The sequence below is a fragment of the Macaca mulatta genome, chromosome 14, assembly GCF_049350105.2.
Source record: "Macaca mulatta isolate MMU2019108-1 chromosome 14, T2T-MMU8v2.0, whole genome shotgun sequence".
NCBI lineage: Eukaryota > Metazoa > Chordata > Mammalia > Primates > Cercopithecidae > Macaca > Macaca mulatta.
The window spans coordinates 52,445,908-52,467,642 of record NC_133419.1 but is presented as its reverse complement, the minus strand read 5'-3'; the positions used below and the strand labels follow the sequence as shown (position 1 = coordinate 52,467,642).

Genomic DNA, 21,735 nt, shown 5'->3' with positions numbered 1-21,735 from the left:
AAGCTACCCTTGACTGAGGACTTTCTTAAGTACTTCACAGGCATAATTCCATTCAGCAGAATACTCTTCAATTTCTCTGTGAGATAGGAATTGTGACTCCAATTTGCACATTCAAGAGCTGAGGTTTACAGTATTGAAGACACACACTCAAGTTTAATATCTGTGGTGCTATTTGATCTAAACCAGGTCTGTATGAGCCAATGTCCTGTTTTTCATTGCCTCATACTTGATTTGTTTCTTATTTTTCACTAAGGTAAATACTATTGATATAAACATTGTATACAAAATTAAAATTTAGCCTCTAGATCACAGAACATTCAGATGGGACTTTAATTAAATGTTCAGACAAGACTGATAATCACATCACCCAGAGACAGATACTGTGACTGTCACCTGGAAATGAACACAATTACTTTTCGGATTTTGTGTCTTTTGTCTTTTTTTCTCTGTATTGCCCAGGCTGGTCTCGAACTCCTTATCTCAAGCAATCCTCCCTCCTTGGCCTCCCAAAGTGCTGGGATTACAGGCTTGAGGCACTGCATCTGGCCTAAAATAAATAAATAAATAACAGTGATTGATTTATTAAACACTATCTTTTTCTCTGGAAAACTCAGTTACATGGATTTGACAAGGTTACCGACTTTCAATGTATGGCTAAAATTGGTGGTAGATTAATTTATGGACATTCTAGTAACAAAATAGAATTTAATAATCTGTTTCATCTTCTAAGTACTTCTGACATTTTGTTGTTGTTGATCATTAGTCCTTGGCTACAAATAACCACAGACTCCCTAGTTAAGATGATGTCAGGACTCTCAGACTAGGAAGAAAAGCCACATTTTGAGTTGTAAATGAAAATTTAACAGAGAATAAGATATTTGAAAGAGAAAATCATTGTTTTGAGAAAGGAACAAAGAAGCCAGACAAGATATAAACTTTACCAAATGTTCAAAAAATTCATTTAATATTAGGCTTTATAATACATGAAGTTTCTTTTCTTTTGGCTGCCAACTTATCTTTCTAATTGCAATTCTAGATTGACAGCAAAAATATTTAATATTCTCTGAGGAAATACCCAACTCAGGTGAGACAAGGGCAGAGCAATGAAACGGAAGAAAACTGTGGGAAACCAGGGAGACCGTATTAATCCGTTTTCACACAGCTATAAAGGTCTACCTGAGGGCCAGTCATGTTGGCTTATGCCTGTAATCTCATTACTTTGGGAGGCTGAGGCAGGTGGACCACCTGAGGTCAGGAATTGGAGACCAGCCTGGCCAAACTGGTGAAACCCCATCTCTACTAAAAATACAAAAATTAGCTGGGCGTGGTGGCAGGCGCCTGTAATCCCAGCTCCTTGGGAGGCTGAGGCAGGAGAATCACTTGAACTCAGAAGGCGGAGGTTGCAGTACACTGAGATCGCGCCGCTGCACTCCAGCCTGGGCAACAGAGTGAGACTCTGTCTCAAAAAAAAACAAAAAAAACAAAAAAAACAAAAAAAAACAAACTACCTGATACGGGGTAGTTTATAAAGAAAGGAGGTTTAATTAACTCACAGTTCCGCATGGTTGGGGAGGCCTCAGGAAACTTACAATCATGGTAGAGGGTGAAAGGGAACCAAGCAGTTTCTTCACAATGCAGCAGGAGAGAGAGAGAGTGAGGTAGGAAGTGCAACACTTTTAAGCCATCAGATCTCATGAGAACTCACTCATCATCACGAGAACAGCATGGGGCAAACTGCACCATGATTGAGACACCTCCCACCAGGTCCCTCCCTAACACATGGGGATTATAATTCAAGATGAGATTTGGGTAGGGACGCAGAGCCAAACCATATCAGAGACGATCCAGGAGTGGCCATAAGGTCGGCTCAGCCCTGATGTACTCTGGAAATCCTGGGATCAATGTGCCCATAGAGGGCTGTGTGACAGGGAGGAGGGACCCTAGAGGGTCACAATACAACCTGGAGGCAATGAGATCAAATTCCTGGTCCTGCTAAGCCCCCAAATCATAACAGCTTACATGCTTTCAGGTCTTTTTGAACTGTGCTTTTTAATATCTCAAAACCTTTTTACATATATCACCTCATTTAAGCCTGATACAGACTAGTGCGCTAGGTGAGGTTCTTCTCCATCTAGGTGAGGAAAGTGACAGTCGGGAAGAGAAAGGACAAAACCACTGCATGTTAATGTAAATAAATGACAAGGAGAAACAAAACAAAGGCAAGGACTCCATGGTGATGAAAGAAAGGCACATTACCCAGGAAGGGAAGTGGAGGCCACGGCCCCACTTCTGCTCCTGACCCCAACCAGGAGACCACAAGGTTGAACCCAAGGGTGTGGCTGAAGATGTGCCTGGTCTTCTAAGACGTTTGCTGTCCAACTGCTGGTATTGAACCTCCACCCCTCTTAGTTCCTTAACAATCATGTAGATAGTCCATTTACATCTTCCACTAATACCAACTTTTACAGTGGCATGGGGTAAAGCCCTAAAAAGTATTTGTTACTGTAATGTATCATATAGCAGTAATTATTATTATATAAAAGTACCTTGTAAACTGCCAAGTGCTACACAAATGCCCATTATCATTATTATGATGATGATTATATAATGATAATGTTGTTTTTTCCTCCAACCCAAGGAGTGCTCATTCAGTCCCATCTTTTCTTCTTCAATTTCAGTAGCTTCTCTATCCAGAGCCAAATAAATTTTAGTGCTTTTAATACCCTCAGTATAGTACCTTGTCAATGTCTCTTAAAAGCTCAAATAATTTATGCTTACTTTTTTTACTTTCTTCTAATAACACAGCTTCCCCTTCCTTCCCTCCCTGTCCCCCAAAGCCAGAAACTCCAGTGGCCTAGAGAAGTCTCCAACTGGCAGGGCTGTTAGAAATAGAGTTAGGTGACCGGGTGCAGTGGCTCATGCCTATAATCCCAGCACTGTGGGGGGCCAAAGGCGAGGTGGATCACCTGAAGTCAGGAATTCAAGACTAGCCTGGCCAACATGGTGAAATCCTGTCTCTACTAAAAACACAAAAATTAGCCAGGTGTGGTGGTGTGCACCTGTAGTCCCAGCTACTCAGGAGGCTGAGGCAGGAGAATTGCTTGAACCCAGGAGGCGGAGGTTGCAGTGAGCCGAGATCGCACTACTGCACTCCAGCCTGGGCGACAGAATGAGACTCCGTCTCAAACAAAAACAAACAAACAAACAAAAAAGAAATAGAGTTAGGCCCACAGTCACAGTAGTGGAAGGACATGGAAGTGAAGAGATGACAGTACTCAAACCCACAGTGGTGAGGTCACCTCCCCAGGATCACAGTGGGGCAGCTGCAGTCATGAGTGAAAGTCAGGACTTCCAGCACCTGGCCTAGTGCTCTTTCCACTGAGCAGGGCCCTCTGATGTGATTTTCCTTTGCCTCCAACGTCAAAATCCCAGGCTTCTGAGATTTTATTCTTGGTCATAGTTTCCCCAGAATGGTTCCATGTAGGGGGTCGATCATAATCTTGAAAGACCCATCCCAAATATTGAAATCCTGAAAGATCAAAACCCCAAAAGTATAATTCTGGAAAAATAAGAAGAAATTATCTTTAAAACATTTATTTACATTTTTAAAGGGAGATTTATTTGAAAACCATATAAAAACATGACAGAGCACTTCAGAGGCCAATTTACACAGTAAAATAGGTAATAATAACATATATATCTTTGCAAACATAAGCACTCAGCTATTCTAACAAGTCACATGGTTATAACAATTACAAGCAGAAGAACTGTATTCATAAGGCAACAGGCCAAAAACAAAGTGTATAAATGCATATCATTATGGTTGGTAGTTGTGTGCACCCAGCTTTATAACTGCAGTCATCTGAAATACCATGACCGACAACCTGTCTTTTGACAAGATCAATCAAAAACCTCTAAAGATCACAACTGCATATGCAGTTGCCCAAAAAGGCAAGATCTCAAGAAATTTTGTCTTACACAAATGCAGATATACAAAAAGGAAATACCTTCATTTATTGAGGAGGTTTCAATATTTTTATATTGAGAACCAGGGCAGCCCATGGTGTTACTCTGAGGCCAAAAGTCCTCAGGACCCAGGGGGCCACTGGTGTTAAGTACTGGAGTGCAAAGGCTGGTGAGCCTGGAGTTCTGATGTCCAAGGCAGCAGAAGAAAAGTCTGTCTCAGCTCTCAGAGAGAGACCAATTGGCCTTCTATATTTGTTATCTCCAGTTCCTTGGCCAACTGAATGGTGTCCACCAATATCAAGGGGAGATCTTCCTCACCAAGTCCACTCAGTCCTCTGGAAACACCTTCACACGCACCCAAAGTAATGCTTTACCAGGGTTTCAGGCATTCCTTAATCAGTCAAGTTGACACCTCAAATTAAGTCAACAAATCCATCCCTGTCAACCTGGCACCTATATGCATCTCCTTAAACCATACTTAATTTCCAAACGTAGACCACAACAAGGTAATAGTTTCACCTAACATGTTGCAACTATCCTATGATTGTGATTTTCAGGATTTTAGGGGTTTAGTCTTTAGAAAGTTTGGTCTTTCAGGATTTCAACCTCGGGGATGATGGCGTTCAGGAATATGTCTTTTGGGATCATAATCCAAACTCTCCATAAGTGTGTTTCCCAGTGGCCCTTCTAGGGACACTCTCATGGATGGAAGTCACCTGGGAATCTGCCAGGCTTTAAGAACAGGGGCTAGTGAGAAACCAAGAATGCACACAGTGTGAATCAATAATCCTAAAATGTCTCTCTTGAGGTTCTTGGACATGTCATGGTCTAGCCATGGTATCCTGAAAATTTGCCTGCATTGAGTTATGTCTAGAGTGGAGAGTCTCAACTGCAGTGACGTTCTTAGAGTCACTTGGAGGTCTTTTTGAAAATATTGATTCCAAGACCTCACTCTGAACTGCTTGAATCCAAATCTCTGGGGGAGAAACCCTGGCAATGGTAGGGTTGAAAAGCTCCCAGGGGATTCTAGGGTGCAGCCAGGGCTGAGAATTGGAGCTTCAGAATCTAGAGATCATACTAAGTTCTCCACAGAGATCTGGTGTCTTTGATTTGTTAATTTCAAAGTCTAAAATCCACTGTTATTCATTCTTGAGAATGATCTCCTTTTCTTAAACCCAGATAAACCCACAGTCTGCTCCAATGGAAGAGTTTTACCTGCTCAGCCTCCCAGGTCCACCCTCAGCATCCATCCTTAGACAAGTGCCCTTTGTCTTCTGGTGAAGCCCATCATTCATATGCTGGCTTCCCCCCAAACCCAAATACCCCATCTCTAAATGAACCCCAAATCTGCCTCCTTGGTTGCTACACTAAAAGAGTCCTCCCCAGACAACTGAATATGGCAGATGTTCATCAGATGAGGACATGAGACAAATACAGCTCACGTCTACTGAATCCTTAATTTGCCCCAATTTCCATTGAATTATTCATTCATTCATTACGTATTTAAGGAACACCTTTTGTAACCAGATTCAGCCTCTTCCCTTCTGAATATCTCGAATAATCCCACATGAGGATCAATATCTTTGCAACCATCAGACAAGTCCCCATGCAACTTCTGGTACTGTCTAACATCCAGCTAAGGTTTATGCCTGATGAACCCATCTGCAAAGCGGCAGCTTTCCATGCCTGTTCACTTGCTACCCTCTCTCTTTCCTGGTGTCTCTCTCTTCAGAGAGAGAACACTGATGATTTCTCACTGCTTGTTTATATACCACACTGTATGCTTTGACAAAAAGCCCCTAGGAGTCAGACTAGATACCAGCATGCGAACTGGTTCTTCCTAAACAAAACAAGAAGGCCTTATTCACAAATTTAAGTGTGTCAACATTGCTCTGAGAAAGAATGCAGTTATGCTGCCCCAGCACATTCCATACACAAGTCTGCTGGTCATTTCAGAGCCTGACATTCTCACCTGCTCTGATTCATGAATCACCTCCCAATAGACAGTGGTTAACTCCCTGACTTCCCATTTCTCCAGATATAAAGTACGAATGCAAACTCCACTTTAAGCAACAGAATCTGCCAACAGATTCTAGTGTACAAATTTTATAGCCAGACTCCCTGGTGCACCTGTCCTTCTCCAGGGAAACCTCTAGAACTGCCTGAGGCAAAGGCCTGAAGAAATGTGAAATAAGTGGTGTGTGGATTCCCACTTTCCCCTTTGGCAAGCTTCGGCAAGACATCTCTTTTGTCTTTCCCTGTCAACCTGGATGAGGCTTCAGTCTTCTCAACATGAGATCCAAGTGGTCACTATCCTTTGGAGCCAGTACAACAGGGGCAAAACCTATTGTCCAACAGAAGCAGTGGAAGAAAGTATCTTTAGAACTGTACACACCTGCCGGGCGCGGTGGCTCAAGCCTGTAATCCCAGCACTTTGGGAGGCCGAGACGGGCGGATCATGAGGTCAGGAGATCGAGACCATCCTGGCTAATACGGTGAAACCCCGTCTCTACTAAAAAATACAAAAAACTAGCCGGGCGAAGTGGCGGGTGCCTGTAGTCCCAGCTACTTGGGAGGCTGAGGCAGGAGAATGGCGTGAACCCGAGAGGAGGAGCTTGCAGTGAGCTGAGATCCGGCCACTGCACTCCAGCCTGGGTGACAGAGCAAGACTCCGTCTCAAAAAAAAAAAAAAAAAAAAGAACTGTACACACCTATGTTTGGAATTCAACCCTATGACTCACCCAACCTCAGTTTCCTTATTTTTAGACTGAGATACTACTACCTACTTACCATGGTGTGGTTGTGAAAATTAAATGAGTTAATGTCTGTAAAGTATCTAGTATCTTCCTAGCACAATAAACACAGGTTCCTTTCTCTTTTCTCCCGCTGTGGGACATTTCCTTGAAGATGTGACGAGCATTTTGTTACGTAATTTTAGGGTCGGGGATAGATAAGATCCATTAGAGTGGGGGAAATACTATGTATAGATAAAAATGGAAGAATTTTTAGAGTTTACAGAGGAAAAGCCCACAGAAACTGGAAATTCTAGCTGTAGAGGGAGGCACCAAAGGTAAGAATACAGTGTGGTGAGGCTGTGTTTTTGAAATATAAGAAATGGTAATGAAGGGTGATTACCAAGAAATGAAAGTGCATGACAAGTTTCAAAGAAAATAGCAAAGCAGCATACATGGTTGAGCCTAAGTTGCTGGTAAACTAGCTGTAATTAAATAAAAATTCTTAAATGAGATCCTTACACCATCTCTAACTATTTGATCCTTTGTTTTTTCTAATAAATCACAAGGGCCCGTAGTACAGAGAGTGGCTATAAAGCAATGACATTAATTGCCAGAAGATACACTTGAGGAAAATCAGTTTTAATATTTCCGAACATATCCAATCTGTGGTTAGAAATAAGGATAATGCACATTTTACTCATTGTTACCAAACCCATCACAAGTGGCTAGAATAGTAAAAGGAGAAAGGCCTGGAACTGGGAAGGCAATTCCTCCTAACTAGTCACGTAGCATGCGCAAGACTTAGTCTTTTCTTCTGTAAAGTGAAGGAAGTGTTTGACATGGATCACTGGTGTAAGCAGAATGTTTTTGGTTCTAAGTGACAGAAAAGCTGGTTCATATTGGCTTAAGTAATAAAGGGAAATTACTAGCTCATGTAATTGAAAAGCCCACAGAGATTCAAAAAACTTCAGGGCTAGCTCAAACAACTTGATCAGGGACCAACATTCCCCTCACTATTTCCTGGCTCTGCTATCTCAGTGTTTCTTCATTAAGGAGACTTTGGCAGATCTCCCTGGTTGCAAAATGGCTTCCAGCTGTTCTGTGAGGTTACATGCCCTCATTCATTAAAAAAAAAAAAAAAAAAAAAAAAACTTTTTTGCCAATGTTATCAGCAGAAGTCCCGAAGTTTACTCTAACCACACCTTCTTAGGTCACATGTCCATCCCTGAACCAATCACTGGGTCGGGGATAGAATGTGATGATTGATCCACCCTAGGTCATGTGGTCATAGGTTCATTCCCATTGCTGAAGGTGGATTCTCCATAAATGCATGGATTCCCATACAAAATTAGGACGGTTGGGAAGTGAGAAGGAGAGAAGGAAAGGTGCAGAGTCGAGCAACCCATTTTCTTTCTTTCTTTTTTAAAATTTTTATTTTAAGTTCAAGGGTATATGTGCAGGTTTGTTATATAGGTAAACTCATGTCATGGGGGTTTGTTGTACAGATTATTTCATCACCCAGTTATTTAAGCCCAGTACCCATTAGTTCTTTTTCCTGATCCTCTCCCTCCTCCCACCCTCTACCCTCCAGTAGGCCTCAGTATGTGTTGTTTCCCTCTATGTGTTCTCATCATTTGACTCCCACTTATAAGTGAGAACATGTAATATTTGGTTTTCTGTTCCTGAATTAGCTTGCTAAGGATATGGCCTCCAGCTCCGTCAATGCCCCTGCAAAGTACATGATCTTGTTCTTTTTTATGACTGCATAGTACTCCATAGTGTGTATGTACCACATTTTCTTCATCCAGTCTACCACTGATGGGCATTTAGGTCAATTCCATGTCTTTGCTATTGTGAATAGTGCTTCAGTGAACATGCACACACACATCTTTATGATAGAATGATTTATATTCCTTTGGGTATATTACCCAGTAATGGGATTGCTGAGTTGAATGGTATTTCTATATTTAGGTCTTTGAAGAATCACCACACTGTCTTCCACAATGGTTGAACTAATTTACACTCCCACCAACAGTGTATAAGTGTTCCCTTTTCTCCACAACCTCACCAGCATCTGTCATTTTTGGACTTTTTCATAATAGCCATTCTGACTGGTGTGAGATGTTATCTCATTGTGGCTTGATTTGCATTTCTCTAATGATCAGTGATGCTGAGCTTTTTTCATATGATTGTGGGCCACATGTATGTCTTCTTTTGAAAAGTGTCTGTTCATGTCCTGTCCTTTGCCCACTTTTTGATAGGGTGATTTGTTTTTTTCTTGCAAGTTTGTTTAAGTTCTTTATAGACGCTAGATATTAGACCTTTGTCAATGCAGAGCTTGCAAAAAATTTCTCCCATTCTGTAGGTTGTCTGTTTACTCTGTTGATAATTTCTTTTGCTGTGCAGAAGCTCTTTAGTTTAATTAGGTTCCATTTGTCAATTTTTGCTTTTGTTGCAATGGTTTTGGCATTTTTGTCATGAAATCTTTGTCTGTGTCTATGTCCTGAATGGTATTGCCTAGGTTGTCTTCCAGGTTTTTATAGTTTTGAGTTTTACGTTTAAGTCCTTAATCCACCTTGAAGTAATTTTTGTATAAGGTTAAGGAAAAGGTCCAGTTTAAATCTTTTGTATATGGGTATCCAGTTATCCCAGCACCATTTGTTGAACCTTTCTCCATTGCTTGTTTTCATTAGGTTTGTCAAAGATCAGATAGTTGTTGGTGTGCAGTCTTACTTCTGGGTTCTCTATTCTGTTCCATTGGTCTGTGTGTCTGTTTATGTACCAATGCCATGCCATTTTGGTTACTGTAGCCCTGTAGTATAGTTTGAAGTCATAAGCAACCAATTTTCATGGTCAATGGGATTTAAATCTTTTTTGGGGTGAACAGAGTCCCAATATATAAATACGTGCAAATGCTTTACTAGCTGATACAGAAATGGGGGTTTATAGCCATGTCTTCTCTCACTTTTAAATGATCTGCTTAGAAACCTAGTGCTTTAGAGGACAGGGATTAGGCTCTCTTTGGGTCCCTCCAGCTCTATTGTTTGCTATTGCTTGATAAGCAAATATCTACTAAGACAACGTGTGTTCATGTCTTCTGTCTCCAGGCACTTTGGCAGGCTTTGTGCTATTTATCCTGTGTACAGCTTTGTGAACTAAGTAGAACATTAATTTTATTAAGAATATCCTTTTTAATGTAAAGACTTATCAGTATCCAAGCATCATTTGTCAAGTTGCAAATATTTACCTAAGTTTCTGATAAAGACCAGAGCAATAAAGCCACAGACTAGCACAAATAGCTAACAAAGCTGACTAGCATACAGCACTAGGGAAAAATTATGTGAAAGGAGAGAGAAAAAGGAAGTCTTTCTTCAAATAAACAGTGATCAGAAGTTTGGTTTTCTGAAAGTCCCAGGGAATTAATTAAATATTGTATTTACTTTGAAAGTTAGGTGGAAAGCATTTTAAACTTTTTTGAAAAAATTGAAAGTTCCCTTAATAAGAACTTTGGCATAAAATTTGAAATACTTTCAAAAATTATTATTTTAAATTATGGTAAAATACAAATAACATAAAACTTACCATCTTAACTATTTTTTAAGTGACACTTTCAATGGCATTAAGTATGTTTACATTGCTGTGCAACCAATACCACAGTCCATCTCTAGAACTCTTTTCACCTCACAAAACTGAAACTTTATGCCATTAAACAGTAACATTCCTCCTTCCCTCCAGCCCCGATTACCATCATTCTACTTTCTGTCTCTTGAATTTGATCTAGATATCTCATATAAGTAGAGTCATATAGATTTTGTCTATTTTTGAATGGGTTATTTCACTTACCATAATGTCCTCGAGGTTCATACATGTTACAGCATGTGTCAGAATCTCCCTCTTTCATTTTTTTCTTTCTGTCTTTTTTTTTTTTTTTTTTTTTTTTTTGAGGCAGAGTCTTGCTCTGTCACCCAGACTAAAGTGCAGTGGTGCAATCTTGGCTTGCTGCAACCTCCACCTTCCAGGTTCAAGCGATTCTCTGGCCTCAGCCACCTGAGTAGCTGGGATTACAGGTGCCTGCCACCACACCTGGCTACTTTTTTTTTTTTTTTTTTGGTATTTTTAGTAGAGACAGGGTTTCACCACGTTGGTCAGGCTGGTCTTGAACTCCTGACTTCAGGCAATCCACTTCTATCGGCCTCCCAAAGTGCTAAGATTACAGGCTTGAGCCACTAGCCCAGAAGATCCTTCCTTTTGAAGGCTGAATGACAATTCATTGTTTGTATATACCACGTTGTATTTATCCATTCATACATGGATGGGCGCTTGGGTTGCTTCCACCTTTAGCTGTTGTGGATAATCTGCTATGAACACAGGTATACAAATATCTCTGAGATCTTGCCTTCAATTCTTTTGGGTATATGCATTCTTAGAAGTGGAACTGCAAGATCATATGGATGAAATACTTTTTATGGCACAGTTTTGTTTTGTAAAATTCTTAAATATATATTGTGAAGTAGCAAATACTCGCAGATTGATAATTTGGTGATTTCATTTTATAGCTTAACAATAGGTATAAAAGAGAAAGCAACCAGGCAGAACTTTTATAAGATCAAGTGGCTTCTTTCCTGTTCATGGAGATGTAAGCAAATAAGAGTGCGATTGTGTTGTAGGCTTGCATTTGTGTAAGTCTTACAATCATAAAATCAAGTGTAAGGGATCCATAGTCTAACTCAGGTTTAACTTGATGCACGGGTCCAAGAAAACAACACGGTGCTTCAGGAATGAAACAAAGAGGAGCTTCTTCAGCAGTCAGGGAGAGACTGCTGGGCTACCCAGATGTAACCGATTTTCACTTGTCTAGCCCACAGACTTTCTTTTCTGTCCAGATGGACATAACGACAATAGGAAACATGTCTCCATTTCTTCCTCAGTGGAGAAAATAAAAGCATCTCCTTGTGAATATGGTTTCATTGTTTGAAAGTTATTTGCATTAAAGCTTCCAAATTTAGTCAAATGTAATTTCTTAGAAACAAAATTTCTTAAAGGGAGTTATGTGTTCCTTGAAGTTTGCACCAGCTACTAAAACAATCATGCTTTCAAACCAATAAATGTGGTATTAAAACGTCTTCCAACTCTTACCAACTTCAGTGAAAAAAGAAAGCTAGCATTTTTTTTGGCACATAAAACAGCAATAACTCAAGCACAAGCCTCATATTGTGTTCTGGTTGTGACACACAATAACTGGTGTTGGAGTACTTGGAGAGACAGAGTTTCTATCTCCCTACAATGAAGAAAAGACACACTTTGGGTCAGGGCTATTCGTCCCTGAAAAAGCTGGGAATGCTTCAGAGGTGGTAACGAAGACACTGTCTCGTTCACACACTCATTAATAGTATCACCTTTCATTAGTTGGGTAACAACAGATAATGAAAATTAATCAAACAAAACCCCTTTTGACAGAGTCTTCAATGGTGATGTCATAGACCATTGAATACGCAATGCTTTTTGCTCCAGAGACTTCTTTCTGGCTGTAAGTGCTATACACTCCCAGGATGATTTGTGAATCAGGGACTAGGTTGGTTTTGCTGAAACAAAGACATGGCTCATGCCTGTAATCCCAGCACTTTGGGAGGCTGAGGCGGGCAGATCACTTGCGCCCTGGAGTTTGAGACCAGGCTGGCCAACATGGTGAAACCCTGTCTCTACTTAAAAAAAAAAAAAAAAAAAAAAAAATTAGCTGAGTGTGGTGGTGCATGCCTGTAATCCCAACTACTTGGGGGGCTGAGGCAGTGAGAATCACTTGAACCCAGGAGGCAGAGGTTGCAGTGAGCTGAGATTGCGCCACTGCACTCCAGCCTGGGTGACAAAGCGAGACTCCCTCTCAAAAAAAAAAAAAAAAAAAAAAACTAAGAATGCTAAATATCTTGCAGAATGTCTTTCAGGAGACTGAAGTCACTGCTACCTTAGACTCTCTTACGTAAACATTTCTGCATTATCATCTTAGTAACCTATGCTTCCACCAAAGTTACAAGATTCTAAGGACGATAATGACTGAGTAGCTCCTTCTCAACTCTGCCCTGTGTTTCTTTCTCCTTCCTCCCAGGGGCAACTCTTTCTCACCTGTCATATGTTGGCATTATCCTCTTGTGTACACATATGATATATGTATCACTGCCATCTATGGGGTCAAGATGGCTAAAGAGCATTTGTGCTATGAGCATTCTTGTCTCTGGTTCTTCCCTCCTCATAGTTAGGGCCAACCTTTAGTGTGCATAAGAATCTCCCTGCTTTAAATGCAGATTCCTGGACCACTCCCGGGGATTCTGATTTACTAGTTCTAGGATGAGACCCAGGAATCTGCATTTTAATAAGCACCACAGGCACTTCTGGATAGGTGACCTCTTGACCTCACTTTGAGAAGCCATGTCTCTGAGTATGACAGCCCAGCATCTCTGCCCCAGCCTGGAGCTCAGTCTCATCAGGGATGGGTTAGTGCCCTTGGACAAGAGCAGCAGTTCCCAAATTTCCTCCAGTGTGTTTGAGAGCAGCTGCATGTTTCTGTAAATACATTTTGCAGATCCATTTTCTGGGGTTAATCATTACAAGGATCTGATTCAGACAGTAGGTTTTAGTCACACTTTTTCATGGCTCAATATAATTAAGGGCGGAAGTTCCTGTGTTGGGTGTTCCATGGTGGCCATGAACCGTGACTGACAGATTGGACAGGCAGAAGTTCCAAACAAAACACCAGCTCCCTCGGAGCTTTGTGAGCTGGGAAACTGGCCAATTCCTTTTCCTTGGCCTCAGTTTGCTCATGGGTAAGGGAGCTACGTCTTACCTCTCATAGGTGTTAGGAAGATAAATGACTAAAAAAACCATTGGGTCGAATGACATGCCACCTTTGAGATCCAATATGAGGATTTAGCAGAGGGCTCTGCCACCACGGTAAAAACTGCTGTCTTCTAAAAATCTTATCTGGAAGAGAAAGAAAGAATCCAGTGTAAAGCACATACTTTGAACCAGATGCCCCATTAGATTCCTCCTTAATCTTCATAACCCCTTGGGATACAGTAGTGGATTACTTAAGTTCCACCAGGGTACAGGGAACAGAGATTTGCAAATGTTACCCTGGGGCTTGGTCCACAGAAAAGAGACACAGGCAGGTAAATGAAAGGTCTAGAGCAGGGGTCTCCAATCCCCGGGCTGCGGACTGATATGGGTCTACGGCCTGTTAGGAACTGGGCCACATGGCAGGAGGTGAGCAGCAGGTGGGTGACTGAAGCTGAGCTCCACCTCCCATCAGATCAGTGATGGCTTTAGATTCTCATGGGAGTGTGAACCCTATAATGAACTGCGCATGCGAGGGACCTAGCTTGCGTGCTCCTTATGAGAATCTAATGCCAGATGATTTGTCACTGCCTCCTATCACCCCCAGATGGAACTGTCTAGTTGCAGGAAAACAAACTCAGCACTCCCACTGATTCCACATCATGGTGAGTTGTATGATTATTTTATTATATGTTACAATGAAATAATAATAGAAATAAAGTGCACAATAAATGTAACACGCTTGAAGCATCTGGGACCACCCCTCCACCCAGTTCATTGAAAAATTGTCTTCCATGAAACCAGTCCCTGATGTCAAAAATGGGGGCCGCTGGTCTAAGGGAGAACCAAGATTTAGGGATCCCAACCCAAGCCCTTTCACTTTTAAAAAGTTACACGTTGTAATTGCATAATGAAGTAACATGTGACTCAATTCCTCTTGCAAATTCATCCAAGATGGAGTTAAATTCCTCTTTGTCTCTCCTTCTGTAAATGTCCACATTCTTCCAGGAGGATTCACTGCTTTAGGTTTGCTGAATATTTTAAAGACCTTGTGTTATGCACGCACATCTGTACCCCTGGAAAACCTATGGAGTGATTTTATGCATATGTACCCATGTTCTGTGTATGTGTTTTTAAAGTAGAAATGGAACCACATCATATACATCACTCTGCAACTTGCCTTTTGCACTGAACAATACCTCTGGAGGATTTGTTATTACCTGTACATGTCACTCTACTTCACTTGATTTAACTGCTGCTGAAGCTTCCAAGCTTTGAGTATCCCCAGCTTACTCAGTCATTCTCTTATTGGTGGACATTTTGATTATTCTCATTGTTTGCTAAAACAAATGTAGTGAACACCCCATACACACCTCTTTGTGCACATGTGTCTTTCTAAAGTAGATTCCATGAAGTTGGATCGCTTCATGGTATGCAGGTATGCCCAGTTTTATTTTTTAGTAGAATTGTCTCCAAAATAGATACATGTATTTACACCAGTGGTGTCTGAGAGGATATTTTGCCTGTTTTCTTGGCCAATATTGATATACCATCAATTTAAAAAACAGTTGCCAATCTGCTGGCAAAAAAGAGCATGATCTTTCACTTAAATTTACATTTTCCTGATTACTGGTGAGGTTGGGCATTATTTTATATGTTTGTTGGCTCTTTATGTTTCTTCTTTTATCTACTTTTTACCAGTTTTCCATAGTGTTGCACGGCTTTTTTTTCTTGCTAAATTTTTGGAGTTCTTTATTCATCCTGAATCTTAACCTTTTAGGATCTATTTTCTCCTGGATTACTTGACATCTTAACATTATAGTGTATTTCTCTCTCTCTCTCTCTCTCTCTCTCTCTCTGTGTGTGTGTGCGTGTGTGTTTTCAAATAGAAGTTTCTAATTTTGATATGATCATATACTATTGAGCTTTTCTTTTATGAATTTTAATATATGTTCTGTCTATGAATGCCTCCTCTATCCCCAGGTCATAAACATATTTTTTCTATCATGAAGCCCATGTATTCTTCTGGCCAGGGCACAGCATGAATCTACGTACCTTCTATCAGGCTCAGGGCTGCTGCATGAGCAAGTCAACTGACATCCTGTCTGGGGAGCAACCATTTATACTTTAACTTTCAATTGGATTCAGCTGCAGGGTGGTCCTCAGGACTATGATTCTTAGGCAGCCTAAGGGGACTGGCTTAGGCTGTAGCAAGAAGCTTTTGAGGGCCATCATCAAACAGAAACATTTAAACCACAAATCCAGAAAAGGTATGGAATGACTTTCTTTGGAGATAGCCAAAACCCAGATGGATTTATTATCTTAGGATATTTAGGGTAAGTCCACACTTGAGAAGGTTCAAATGATCTGCTACAACTTACTGGGCCTTCCCACCGGCAGCACTGTGTAATGGAAATATAACTCAAGCTGCATAAGTATTTTAAGACTTCTAGTAGCCACATTAAAAAATAAGTAAAAAGAAATAGGTAAACTAATTTTAATGGTTTAACCCAATATATCCAAAATAGTATCACTTCAACATGTAATCAAGATTACATATTAATAACATATTTTACATTCCTTTTTTTGTATGAAGTCTTTGACATTTGCTGTGTATTTCTGCTCAAAGCCCATATCAATTCAGAGAGCCACATTTCAAGTATTCAACAGCCCCATTTGCCTAGTGGCTACTGTATTGGACAGAGCAGCCCTAAGGATTAAGATTGCAAAAGATCTATGATGTGCTGAAAGGCATCTTCTCTATTTATATGAAAGTGATTAAGCAACCAGTCTGAATTTTTAGTACATCCTTCACCCTCCCCCTATCCTTTGTTCTCCTAACACAAGTGTATTATAACTTCAATTGATCCCACCTACTGATGTAGACTAATCTTCCTAAAGCAGTTTTGTTTGGATTCTTTCCTGGAGAGGATGTTGCTGCCAAAGAAGACTTTTAGGAGGAGGTGAAGTTAAGCGGAAACTTGGAAGGTGGGCAGCAATTAGCCAGAGGTCAGAGGGAACTGTGTGATTGAGGATGTGGCTGCAGTGTACAGGCTGAGAGTCAAGCAGACCTCAGATCCTACAGAGATGTATAGGTCCTGCTGAGAACTTGAAATGGATTCTGAAGATAATGGAGTCATCAAACATATGCAGTAGAGAGTATGGGGGAGAGGCAGGATTTGAGGCAAGGAAACTAGTTTGAAGGAAAGTGCAAGATCCAGGTTAAAAATAAATGAGGGCCTAAGCTAAGGCAATGCATGCGTTCATTAATTAATTCACTCTACGAATACTTATTGTCTACTGTGTGAGAATTGATGTCTCAGGTACTGGAGGTTAAGTAGGAAAAAAAGCACGCAAAACCCTCTGCCCTCACAGAACTTCAACATCCTGTGGGGAAAGGAGGTGGATGGTGATGAACAAGGGTGATCCTCAAGTTTCAGGTCTTGCTTGGTGAATGATGGGACCATTTTCTGAAACAGACATTCCAAGAGGCAGAACAGGCTTGGGGAGAAATGATTGGTTCAACTTTATCTATTTGGCAAAGGTTTGGATGTTTGGCGGATACTCAAGTGGAACTACCCAGCAAGCTGTTGGATATGCATATTTGGAGAATTCTGGAATAGATGTGGGAGCCATGGCGTATCAATTGTATAAAATTCCTGGGAGTGAATGAGATAACCCTGGGAGGATGTATGGAAGCAAGAGTTACAACTCAAATGATTACAGGACTCAGGTGAGTCATGAATATATGTGAATTGGGACATATGTTAAATAGAGTGTTGTTTTTGTGGCTAAACAGAAAGAGTATATTCTGTCTAAGGCAGCAAGATTTGGCTGGTAGGCCACCAGTTTGCAATTCCTATACTTTTGGAACTTCTTTCTATGCCTCTTGTCTTACTTTTCAAATAAATATTTTTATGGTAGGCAGCTAGCTGTTCATGATAACCCATTTCCTCTTCTGAGGCACTCATTGCAGTTTCTAGCTTCCTTGCCATTACCAGTGGCCATGACTGGGTTCTAGTCAAAGGGGTATGAGCTCAATTTCCAGCCAACGCCTTGAAGAAGAGGGTGTGACCCTCCATACTCTCTCCTCTTCCTCTGGCTCTATGTACATGATGATGAAGTCTAGAGGATTTTGGAGTCACGAGATGGAAGGAACCAGGGTTTCTGTATCTTTATCTGGAATAAGGTCACCTCCCAACCAGGACATCTTCTTTTGACTATTATCTGAGTGAAAAATAAACCTTTGTTACTTTTGAGCCACTATACACATTTGGCCCTGTTTGTTACTACAGCCTAGCCTAACTTGAGAAATCCATTGCTAAACCACACTAATCCTGGCCGTGACATCTCTAAGGTCAGGGACCATGTCTGTCCAGTTATTTCACGGATCCTCAACACATAGCCCAGGACATAGCATGCAGTAGGTACTTAATACAATTTCTTGACAATGCTAGCTGGGTTTTATTGAGCATGTTTTATGTGCCAGACACTGTGCTAGATCTTTTATATATTGTGCATTATTTCATTTCATGTAATGACAACTCTATAAGGAAGGTTCCACTATTATACTTTGTTCCTGGTGAGAAGACTGAGGGTTGGAAAGCTTATAGCTGGTATTTGAAATGAGGCAGGGTAACTCCAAAACACACACTCTGAAACACTGGTACATGACCACATGCATACTCATTTTAGCATTATAACTAATGTATCTTCTCCCACCAAGAATGCTCTCAACCCCTCCTCCGCATTTGTTGAAGCCTGCCTTCTGCATCCTTCCTAGCACCCATACAATCACTCTATCCTTTAATTAGTCCGACACAAATTTCATATATATCATTACTACAACAGGGATTCCATGTATTTGTCTGCTTCTAGAAAGAAGTTATCTTGAGGGTAGCACAATATCTTAGACATTATTTATCTGGGTGTTCCTTAAAACATAGGAGAAGATGGAGAACCTGCCATGTGCCAGGCACCCTAGGCACTAAGGACTAAACTGTAAATAGGACAATCTTTTTTCTTTTGAAAAGCTCTATTCTTGTGGGAGTAAACAGACATAAAAAACACATCACAGCACAATGTAATCTCTGCATTAATAGACGCAGAAGAAGAGCGGGGAACCAGTTCTTTCTGGAGGAGGAAAGAAAGGACTCCCAGAGCAGGTGACCTGTATCTGAGCTTCTGAAGAGTGAGTAGAAGTTCTCCAGTTGTTTAAGAGGAATCTTAATTGTGGGAAAAGCATGTACAAAAGTGTGGATACATAAGATGCAGGAGTTCTTTTGGATGGATGAGGTGTTGGATTGCTAAAATGTAGGATTCCTTCATTGATTCATCAATGTATTCGACAGCTACTGAGTAAACCTAGAATGTGGTAGGGATTGCACTAAATGTAAAGGATTCAAAAGTGAGCAAAACAGATATATGATCCCTACCCTTGTGGAGCTTAGAATCCAGCAGGGATGGCAGTTGACTACAAAGCTAGCAATCCTATGTGAGAGGAAAGGAAGAAGGGATAGCCCACATGTAAGTGAGAAGTTGGAGAAGTGGGCTGGTCCAGATTGCAAGAGACCTTTGACGCCATTCTAGGGAGAAAGAAATCCTTCGTCAATCTATCACCACATCCTGCCTCTCCCACCTCCTTGATAGCTGTCAATTGTGTCCAGTCTTCTCACCCCCACTATTCTCAGCATAGGTCATCATCTCTTCCTCGAATGAATGTGATAGTGTTCTAAAAGGCTTTCTTGCCTCTCACCCCCCACCCCCACCCATTGTCCTCAATGCAAACAGACTGATCTTTAAAAAATCAAAATCTGTTCATGTTATGCCCTATGGTAGGCAGAATTCTAAGACAGCCCCATAATCTCCATCTCCCTGGGGGCGACTTTGGTGATTATATTACAGTACACAGCAAAAGGGGTTTTTCAGATATAGTTAAGGTTATTAATCAGTCAACCTTAAGACAGAGAAATTATCCAGGTGGGTTTGACTAATCAAGCACTTTAAAAGCAGAGAGTTTTCTCTAGCTAGTGGCAGAAGAGGATGGTAGATTGATTAAAAGCAAAGGAGGAATGGATGGATTTGACATGTGGTTGCTGACTTTTAAGTTGCAGGGAGGGGGGTGGATATCCTATAGAAAGGATCTGAGAGAGTCCTGTAGGAGCTGAGAGTGACCCTGGAGGACAGCCAACAGGAGAATGGGGACCTCAGACCTACAACTGAGAGGAACCAGATCATGCAAACAACCTGAATGGATTTGGAAGTGGGTATTCCCCCAGAGCCTTCAGACAGGAACTTGAACCAGCCTATACCTTGCCTTTTGCCTGGGACATCCTGAGCAAAGTATGCAGCAGCCATGCCAACTTGGACTTGTGATCTACAGAACAGTAGAGTAATAGATGGGTGTTGTTTTAAGTCACTAAGTTTGTGATAATTTGTTACACAGCAATAGAAAACTAATATACCTCCCAGCTTTCCAACCCCCCAATAAAACTATTGGGGATTTACCAGGCCCAGGCAGTTAATCCTTACACCAGTTCTATTAGGGAGGTATTTTTTTTATTATCAACATTTCACAGATAAGAAAACTGAAGCTCAGAGAGATTAATACTTTTCCTAAGGTTATAGAGCTAGTAAGTGCTGCTGAGATTTTTACTTGACTGTTCTCACTCCAGATTTGCACCCTATGGGTTCTCACTGTCTTAATGACAAATCCAAATACATAAGCATGGAATTAAAGGCCCTTCCTGATCCTGTTCCTGTTCAATCATTCAACCTCAATTTTAGACACTCCTCTCAAATTCCTGACAGCCCCAGTAACTAACACGCTCTTGATTCCTGACTGCACTACAATTCCTTCTAGAATACTGCTTGTCCCTCCCCTCCATCTACTTTCCTTTTGGCAGACTCTAATGGTCCTTTGGGTCTTGCTTAAGACACCTCCTCTGGGGGAAAGCCTTCCTTGCCCCTCCAAGATGGGTTGGATGCCACTCCAGGTTCCCCCAAAACCTCATGCTCTCCCTTATCAGAGGACACAAGACATTGTGTTGGAAATGTTTACTTGGCTGTGCTCTCCCACTAAATTGTGAACTCCTTGCAAGCCAGAACTGGCGATTCATTCATTGTCAAAGCCCTAGCGATAGGACCTGGAGCACAGTAGGTACTCAATAAATATTTGCTGAGTGAATCATTGAATGAACAAAAGTGCTTTAGCCAAGAGGCAATGGGGAGCCATCCAAGGTCTTGAAGAAAGGGAGTGAGCTTATTATTAGACCTGTGCTCACAAGGACAAGCTAAGTGCGAGGCTTGCACGCAATAGACTATCCTCATCAGCAGTTAAGGATGAAACAAGTTCACTTGCATTGTGGCCTTGGGTTTCTTGCGCTGTAAAGCTTGGCTGTTATCTCTTCTGGACCACGTCTGAATATTAGAAAATGCCAGAAGCCTTCACGGTTTCCCCTTATGGATGTGGAAAGCATAAAAATAGCTTGTGACTCGGGTCTGGGCCCTGAACTCCCACTAGAATGAGAAGCCCCTCTCCCAAGAAGGCTGTGGGAAGCTGAGGTGAAGATGACGTGGAGACCCACTTACGTGACACTACAGAAAACCGGCAGCCGCCTCTGAACGTCTGTCCCCCTCCAGCCCAGACCGTTCCATGCCTGCACTTGCTCCCGGAGCACATTGCTGAATCTTGTTCTCCTTAGATATGCAAATACTGCTTCCTGTCGAGGAAGACTGGGAGGCCTTCCGCGTTAGAGGCAGCTCTTCATAGCGCTAGCTGGACGTGGAATGTGATTAGAGCGTCTCCATTGGAGACCGCTGAGTGCCTCGGTTTCCCTGTCTGTGCAAAGTGCACTCCCCAAGCACCGCTGCCTTGAGGGACCAGGAAATGCGTCTGGAGGCGCCAGGAAAGATGAGAAGATAAAAGTCAAGATGCGTCCGGCTAGCTATAGACACAAGGAGAAGAGCCAGTAGGCCAAGGGAGACGCACAGCTGATCCGTGCCAAGGCGCGGGCTCCACTCCCTGAAGTGGAGGGGCCCTTGAATCTTCCCTTGCGTAGGCGCGCGGCAGAGCAGCGATTTGGCGAAAAAGGCCCAGACTCAGGATGCCCGCAACGCGAGCGAGGGGCGGACGGGGCGCACGCCGCGCGGCAAGGCTGCAAGGGGCGGGCCTGGGCCCTGAGCCTCCTGTACTTCCAGCCACAGCTCT

General features: G+C 41.8%; 1 long non-coding RNA gene across 1 annotated transcript; it reads right to left on the bottom strand.

The window, feature by feature from the left end:
- Positions 1–416: 416 nt before the first annotated feature.
- On the bottom strand, positions 417–21,714 carry LOC144334285 (uncharacterized). The gene is made up of 3 exons (XR_013403987.1): positions 21,117–21,714; positions 13,537–13,673; positions 417–547 (listed from the first exon to the last, which is right to left on the bottom strand). It is a non-coding gene; the product is annotated as an uncharacterized LOC144334285 (long non-coding RNA).
- Positions 21,715–21,735: the final 21 nt, after the last annotated feature.